The sequence below is a fragment of the Cebus imitator genome, unplaced genomic scaffold (genome assembly GCF_001604975.1).
Source record: "Cebus imitator isolate Cc_AM_T3 unplaced genomic scaffold, Cebus_imitator-1.0 Scaffold46, whole genome shotgun sequence".
Lineage (NCBI taxonomy): Eukaryota > Metazoa > Chordata > Mammalia > Primates > Cebidae > Cebus > Cebus imitator.
Window position 1 is genome coordinate 2,681,007 of NW_016107361.1, and position 8,717 is coordinate 2,689,723.

The window sequence follows — 8,717 nt, forward strand, 5'->3', positions numbered from 1 at the left end:
ATTGTACTTTAAAACTGTACAGAAAAATCTTGGAAGGATATGGGTCTGTGTTTTAATTATTTTATATTCTTTTTCTGTTGTTTTTACCATCTAACATAGTAGTAAATACATGAAAGCTATTTTATCAGCTGAGTTCTTTTATTACAAACTAGAGAAAAAAACTTTGGGTAATATGAGCAAAAGCTAAATTGCAGTAAGGACTTTTGAAGCTCATGTCATTGATAGATAGAGGACTAATGGTCCATTAGCCACTGATAAGAATGCTGCCACTGGTCAAGATGGAACTCCAACTACTTTCAATATCTTAGACTCTTTGCCAAAGATTAAAATTATAGGAAAGAACATCTAATGACCTGCCTGAGATATCATGCTTACTCCCCCACTAAGGAGAAAATGTCACTAATTAGAATCTAACCAGGTTGCATTAGATAGAAAAGAGATAATTCCTCCAAAAGAAATTCCTTTGCTCTTAGTAAAGGTGTTAGAAGAGGAAAAAGGATATTGGGAAACAAACAACAAATAAGTTTGTAATAGATGCTGAATAAACATTTACTGAAGAATTAGTAAACTTGTGACATTAATCCCCATATTTAGGTTTAGTTTCGCACTATTAGCCTGATGTATTTGTGTTTATTTTTTTCTGTATGGAACTGAGCCAACATGCATATGATAACTGGGGACTGGAAATATTCAGGGACAGAGAACCGTGCAAATCAAGAGCATTATAAGGATGAATTTAGAACCTCCAACGACAGCAGGCCCTCATTTGGATGCTTGGATTCTAAAATGTTTGATAAAAGGTAAGTCAGAGCATTTGGTCATATGGCATCTAAACTATACTTCCACCTATATCTAAAATTTAGGGCGAGGCTGAATGATAGACATACTGGTTTCAAGGTCAGCATGGTAAATTGAAAAGAGTTCTTGTAACCCGGCTCTTCCTTTCCTTCTCTGATTCCTTATAGGAGAAAGAAGGGATTGAAATATATGAAATTTAAAGTGCCACCAGTGAAAAATTCCATGTTTCCAAAAAGAAACCTCATTCATATTTTATACAGTTTTTAAAATTACACATTAAGTTCTAGGGCATGTGCAGATCTTGCAGGATTGTTACATAGGTATACACATGCCATGGTGGTTTGCTGCATCCATTCCCCCATCACCTATATTAGGTACTTCTCTTAATGTTATCCCTCCCCAATCCCCCCATCCCCTGCTATCCCTCCCCTAGTCCCCCCACCCCACAACAGGCCCCAGTGTGTGATGTTTCCCTCCCTGTGTCCATGTGTTCTTATTGTTCAACACCCACTTATGAGTGAGAACATGCAGTGTTTGATTTTCTGTTCTTGTGTCAGTTTGCTGAGAATGATGGTTTCCAGCTTTATCCATGTCCCTGCAATGACCATGAACTCATCCTTTTTTATGGCTGCATAGTATTCCATGGTGTATATGTGCCACATTTCCTTTATCCAGTCTATCATTGATGGGCATTTGTGTTGGTTCCAAGTCTTTGCTATTGTAAACAGTGCCACAATGAACATACATGTGCGTGTGTCTTTAGAGTAGAATGATTTATAATCCTCTGGGTATATACCCAGTAATGGGATTGCTCAGTCAAATGGTATTTCTATTTCTAGATCCTTGAGGAATCACCACACTGTCTTCCACAATGGTTGAACTAATCTACACTCACACCAACGGTGTAAAAGCATAGCTATTTCTCCATATCCTCGCGAGCATCTGTTGTCTCCAGATTTTTTAATGATCGCCATTCTAACTGGCATGAGTTGATACATCAATATTGTTTTGATTTGTATTTCTCTAATGGCCAGAGATGATGAACATTTTTTTCTTATGTTTGTTGGCTGCATAAACATCTTCTTTTGAAAAGTGTCTGTTCTGATACCAGAGGTCGAAGACCAACTTAATGAAATGAAACAAAAAGACAAGATTAGAGAAAAAAGGATAAAAACGAGTGAGCAAAGTCTCCAAGAAACATGGGACTATGTGAAAAGACCTAATCTACGTTTGATAGGTGTACCTGAATGTGACAAAGAGAATCAATCCAAGCTGGAAAATATGCTTCAGGATATTATTCAGGAAAACTTTCCCAACCTAGCAAGGCAGGACAATATTCAACTCCAGGTAATACAGAGAATACCACAAAGATATTCCTCAAGAAGACCAACCTCAAGGCACATAATCACCAGATTCACCAGGGTTGAAATGAAAGAGAAAATACTGAGGGCAACCAGAGAGAAAGGTCAGGTTACCCATAAAGGGAAGCCTATCAGACTCACAGCAGATCTCTCAGCAGAAACCCTACAAGACAAAAGAGAGTGGGGGCCAATATTCAACATCCTTAAAGAAAAGAACTTTCAACCCAGAATTTTACATCCAGCCAAACTAAGCTTCATAAGCGAAGGAAAAATAAAATCTTTTGTAAACAAGCAAGCACTCAGAGATTTCATCACCACCAGGCCTGCTTTACAAGAGCTTCTGAAAGAACCACTACAAATAGAAAGGAACAACCAGATCAGCCTTTCTAAAAAATACCAAAAAATAAAGAACATCAACATAATTAAGAAGTTGCATCAACTAATGGGCAAAACAGCCAGCTAACATTAAATGACAGTATCAAACTCACATATATTATTATTAATTCTAAATTTAAATCGACTAAATCCCCCAATCCAAAGACACAGACAGGCAAAAAAAAGCCAAGACCCATTGGCATGCTACATCCAGATCCATCTCACATGCAAGGATACACAAAGACTCAAAACAAAGGGATGGAGAAAAATTTACCAACCAAATGGAGAGCAAAAATAAATAAACAGAAAGTAGGAGTTGCAATTTTTGCTGATAAAGTAGACTTCAAAGGAACAAAGATCAAAAGAAGCAAAGAAGGATATTACATAAAGATAAAAGGATCAATGTAACAAGAAGAGCTAAAGATCCCAAATATATATGCACCCAATACAAAAATACCCAGATATATAAGACTTATAAAGAGACTTGGACTCCCACACAATAATAGTGGGAGACTTACAGATCAATGAGACAGAAAGTTAACATCGATATTCATGACTTGAACTCAGATCCAGAACAAGTAGACTTAATTAACATGCATGGAACTCTCCACTTTAAATACACAAAATATACACTCTTATCAGTACTACATCACACCTATTTACAGGTTTAAATGAAATATTGGTTGGCTGCTTGTTAATTATTTTTGTCCCTCATTTTTTTTTTTTATGTTTCTATTATTAAACACAATTACAGGCATACCCATTTTTAGACTGCATTCTAGCCCGGGCAACAAAGCAACACCCCTGTTCTCTCTCCCTCTTCCTCTTTCTTCTTTTCTTCATTCTTTCATTTCTTTTTCTTTTTTTTAAATTCTTTCTCTTTCTTTCTTTTTTTCTTAAAAACAAACAAACAAAAAAAGATTTGAGTGGGGGCAAAGAGCCAAACAGTATCATACCTCTTGGATAAGATTTGTACTTTTCATCTAAGTTTTATCAGGAAAATGATGCAATGAGAATAAAAAAAAAAAAAACACAAGTAAGTTTTACTTTATTTTTTCCTATTCAAGCTCACCCTAGATTTATTTCTCAACAACTGAGATAGAATACTTGTTGATACACATGTCTCTAAATAGAGGCAAATTCCTAGTTACAAATAAGCAATGTTAAAGAAGATAATTTATAAATAATCTACCAGAGGTTCTATATTATAATATTATCTAGTAATAATATCATTGGGGTCATATGTTTTATAGATACATTAAAGAACAAATACCTTAACAAGCTTCCTAAAAACCTAAGCATAAAGTTTAAAGTTTTGGTAGGAAAAGAAATTTCATGTGATATGATAATCTATAATACCAAAAACATCTCATCTGTGCTTATCTGTCCTTTACCCTGCTGTCTTAATCCTTTTTCTGCTTCCATGTTAGGATACCATAGACTAAGTAATTTATCAAGAAAAATAAAAAAAAAAGAAAAAAGAAAAAAGAAAAGTGTCTGTTCAGATCCTTTGCCCACTTTTTGATGGAGGTTTTTTTTTTTCCTTGTAAATTTGTTTTAGTTTTTTGCAGATTCTGGTTATTACCCTTTTGTCAGATGGGTAGATTACAAACATTTTTCCCATTCTGTTGGTTGCCAGTTCACTCTAATGATTGTTTCTTTTGCTTTGCAGAGGCTCTTAAGTTTAATTAGATTTTATTTATCTATTTTGGCTTTTGTTGCCATTGCTTTTGGTGTTTTAGTCATGAAGTCCTTGCCGATGTCTATGTCCTGCATAGTATTGCCTAGGTTTTCTTACAGGGTTTTTATGGTGTCAGGTCTTATGTTTAAATCTTTAACATATCTGGAGTTAATTTTTGTATAAGGTGTAAGGAAGGGGTCCAGACGTGGCTAGCCAGTTTTCCCAACACCATTTGTTAAACAGGGAATCCTTTCCTTATTGCTTGTTTTTGTCAGGTTTGTCAAAGATCAGATGGTTGTAGATGTGTGGCATTAGTTCTGAGGCCTCTATTCTGTTCCATTGATCTATATCTCTGTTTTGGTACCAGTACCATGCTGTTTTGATTACTGTAGGCTTGTAGTGTAGTTTGAAGTCAGGTAGCATGCTGATCCCAGCTTTTTTAATTTTTATTTTTTGCTTAGGATTGTCTTGGGTATGCGGGCTCTTTTTTGGTTCCATATGAAGTTTAAGGTGTTTTTTTCCAGTTCTGTGATGAAGGTCAATGGTAGCTTGATGGGGAGAGCATTGAATCTATAAATTACTTGAACAGTATGACCATTTTCATTATATTGATTCTTCCGAACCATGAGCATGGAATGTTTTTCCATCTGTTTGTGTCCTTTCTTATTTCCTTGAGCAGTGATTTGTAGTTCTCCTTGAAGAAATCCTTCATTTCCCTTGTTAGTTGTATTCCTAGGTACTTTATTCTCTTTGTAGCAATTGAGAATGGAAGTTCGCTCATGATTTGGCTCTCTTTAAGTCTGTTATTGGTGTATAGGAATGGCAGTGATTTTTGCACATCGATTTTGTATCCTGAGACTTTGCTGAAGTTGCTTATCAGTTTAAGGAGATTTTGGGCTGAGACAATGGAGTCTTCTAAATATACAATCATGTCATCTACAAATAGAGACGATTTGACTTCCTCTTTTCATAATCGAATACCCTTTATTTCTTTTTCTTGCCTGATTGCCCTGGCCAGAACTTCCAATACTATGTTGAATAGGAGTGGTGAGAGAGGACATTCTTGTCTAGTGTCAGATTTCGAAGGGAATGCTTCCATATTTTGCCCATTTATTATGATAGTGGCTGTGGGTTTGTCATAAATAGCTTTTATTATTTTGAGATATGTTCCATCAATACCTAGTTATTGAGAGTTTTTAGCATAAAGGGCTGTTGAATTTGGTCAAAGGCCTTCTCTGCATCTATTGAGATAATCATGTGGTTTTTGTCTTTGGTTCTGTTTATGTGATGGATTATGTTTATATATTTTTGAGTGTTGAACCAGCCTTGCATCCCTGGGATGAAGCTGACTTGATAGTGATGGATAAACTTTTGTATGTGCTGTTGGATTCTGTTTGCTAGAATTCTATTGAAGATTTTCGCATCAATGTTCATCATGGTTATTGGCCTGAAATTTTCTTTTTTAGTTGTGTCTCTGCCAGGTTTTGGTATCAGGGTGATATGAATTTCATAAAAAGAGTAAGGGAGGATTGTCTCTTTTTGTATTGTTTGGTATATACAGCCAAATTATACCAGACATACAAAGAGGAATGGTAGCATTTCCTCTTTGTATGTCTGGTAAAATTTGGCTGTGAACTCATCTGGTCCTGGACTTTTTTGGTTGGTAGGCTATTAATTGCTGCCTCAAATTCAGACCTTGTTATTGGTCTATTCAGGGATTCAACTTCTTCCTGGTTTAGTCTTGGGAAGGTTGTAAGTGTTTGGGAATTTATTCGTTTCTTCTAGATTTACTGGTTTATGTGCATAAAGGTGTTTGTTATAATCTCTGATGGTAGTTTGTATTTCTGTGGAATCCGTGGTGATATCCCCTTTATCATTTTTTATTGAATCTATTCAATTCTCCTCTCTTTTCTTTTTTATTAGTCTGGCTAGTGGTCTAGCTATTTTGTTTATCTTGTCAAAAAACCAGATCCTGGATTTACTGATTTTTTTGAAGGGTTTTATGTGTCTCTATCTCTTTCAGTTCTACTTTGATCTTAGTTATTTATTGTCTTCTGCTAGCTTTTGAATTTGTTTGATCTTGCTTCTCTAGTTCTTTTAATTGTGATGATAGGGTGTCGATTTTAGATCTTTCCTTGCTTCTCATGTGGTCATTTAGTGCTATAAATTTCCCTCTAAACACAGCTTTAAATGTGTCCCAGAGATTCTGGTACATTGTGTCTTTTTTCATATTGGTTTCAAAGAACATCTGTATTTCTGTCTTCATTTCATTATATATCCAGGAGTCATTCAGGAGCAGTTCATTTTCCTTGTAGTTGTGTGGTTTTGAGTGAATTTCTAAATCCTGAGTTCTAATTTGATGGCACTGTGGTCTGAGAGACTGTTTGTTATGATTTTCGTTCTTTTGCATTTGCTGAGGAGTGATTCACTTCCAATTATGTGGTCAATTTTACAGTAAATGTGATGTATTGCTGAGAAGAATGTATATTCTGTGGATTTGGGGTGGAGAGCTCTGTAGATGTCTATTAGGTTTGCTTGGTCCAGATCTGAGTTCAAGTCCTGGATATCTTTGTTAAGTTTCTGTCTCCTTGATCTGTCTAATAGTGACAATGGAGTGTTAAAATCTCACACTATTATTGTGTGGGAGTCAAAGTCTTTTTGTAGGTCATTAAGAACTTGCTGTATGTATCTGGGTGCTCATGTATTGGGTGCATATATATTTAGGATCATTAACTTTTCTTGTGGCATAGATTTTATATCGTTTTAATGTGGCCCATGCTTAATTATTACTTGCTGGATATAGTTATAGAATCTCCATATTCACACTGGTTAAGGAGGTGAGAACACTTACCAATATCAGCGGAAGCAAGTGAAACAAAATCTTACTCAAAATTATTCGTCTGCTAAATGAAAGGAGTATAATTAGAATTTCCTTAAATTCCATTTGTTGACATGCTGCTTGAAACTATTCTAAAGTTATTTCAAATATACATATTTATGACAAATGACAAAGCCATTCAAATAAGAAAGTAAGGATTCTTCCAGAAATATTTTATTTATATTTCATCTCCCTTCAAAAACTCAGTGGTATAGTTGCCCTTGAATTGTTAATCAAGTTTTTCCTAAACATCTCGCCTTATTATCCATATATTATCTTGATATTAAATAGTATAATACAGATGATCTAGTATAAAGAAAAGACTAAAATCTGAGGCTCTAATGTCAGACAGACCTGGGTTAAAACACTTATACGTATTATGAAGATTCTACCTAGGAGGAGGAATAGATTTGTTTGGAAGGTATATAAATTGAGAGTAAAGAATGAGACCCTTGTGAGCATGCTTAAAAACAACAGAAGCAGGGAGCAAGGACAGGAGTTTGTTTCTTTCCTGATAGAAAGTGGGAAAAAGGGCCAAGTCTAAAATTGGTTAAATCCAAGGAATGCATTGTGTGAGTAAATTTCTTGATGGAGAAATATCTATCTGTAGCTGAAGTCAAGGTAGGGCAAAAAAGATGATACATACTACAATATCTGATTTACTTTAAACTACTTCAGCATAGATAGTACGATATGATGTACACTCCAGTTACCTTACATTTCTACTCCAGAAGTACACTATTTACTGAATAATGCACCTTGGAGGGTGCATTATTATAGCTTGTACCTACAGTTCTCTGTGCTTCCCTGAACACCTGAGACTTTTCATTCTGTTATTACTGTAGTATTATATTTACACACTCTATTGCACTTATCTGTATATGTATCTGCTTTTCTTACTTGAATTTGAGGTTTTGGTGTGGATGGTCCAGGACACGAACTTACATATTTTTGCAAACTTAACAATTATCAGGGTGCCTGGCACACAGTAGACATATCATAAAAGTTTCTGAATAAGTGGTGGAGCAAATGAATGAAAGTTTTTTGAGATCTTTGTTTTTATAGTAGTCACACTAGTTCAGATACCAGGTTAGAGAGGTCAGTGGAGCTAGTGATGTAGTTTAGCTGTTTGCTTGCATTTCAACCTGTGTGAAGATCTTTGTTTTCTTTCATACTACATTTTTCTCCTAAGACAATAAAAGTGGTTTATACATATACATAAATTACAGTAGGATAAAAAATGAACAGGTGAATAAATATAAGTGAAGGTAAAATCAATATAGGAAATTAAGATATACCAGGGATACAGCTGGCATAAAAATTTCATACAACAAATATGTTACATATTTGATAAAAATTCAGACATAATAGTGGTTCTGAGCTTCCCTTTAACAAAACAAAGACAGAAACAAGCCCAGTAGCAAAACTAATGGTGTTGATGGACAAATACAAACCATATACTGAGAAGAACGCCAATTTTTACTTGATCCTTAATTAGACTTTTGGACATTGTCATACCTGAGAAATATTTCTACCATAGGTGTTCTTCACTTTGTTTTTCAAATTTAGTATTTGCATTTTTTAAATCTCTGTGTTAAATTTCTCTGATAAATTTCTAAATTTA